We start from the raw sequence: 207 nt of genomic DNA on the forward strand, positions 1-207 counted from the left end.
TTACCGCTCTCTCTATTCCATGTAAACTATTGCTTGACCACAAAAAGACCATCTTTGACTCTCTGTTTTATAGGGGCAATTAGGAGAGAGTTTAACATTTCCATTCACTAGATACTAGCGTTATGGAGCTAATTTTGATTGAATGCCTGCGCCGTCATCGGGAGCCGCAAATTTTAGACTCCACATCCAAAAAACTATATACTATTT

At 38.6% G+C, this 207-nt stretch overlaps 1 protein-coding gene across 1 annotated transcript in view; it reads right to left on the reverse strand.

The window, feature by feature from the left end:
• LOC119587897 (calcitonin gene-related peptide type 1 receptor-like) overlaps nt 1–207 on the reverse strand; it is a gene marked incomplete at its 3' end in the record, with an annotated part of 193,512 nt that overhangs the window by 463 nt on the left and 192,842 nt on the right.

This window comes from Penaeus monodon, chromosome 23, assembly GCF_015228065.2.
Source record: "Penaeus monodon isolate SGIC_2016 chromosome 23, NSTDA_Pmon_1, whole genome shotgun sequence".
NCBI classification, from domain to species: domain Eukaryota; kingdom Metazoa; phylum Arthropoda; class Malacostraca; order Decapoda; family Penaeidae; genus Penaeus; species Penaeus monodon.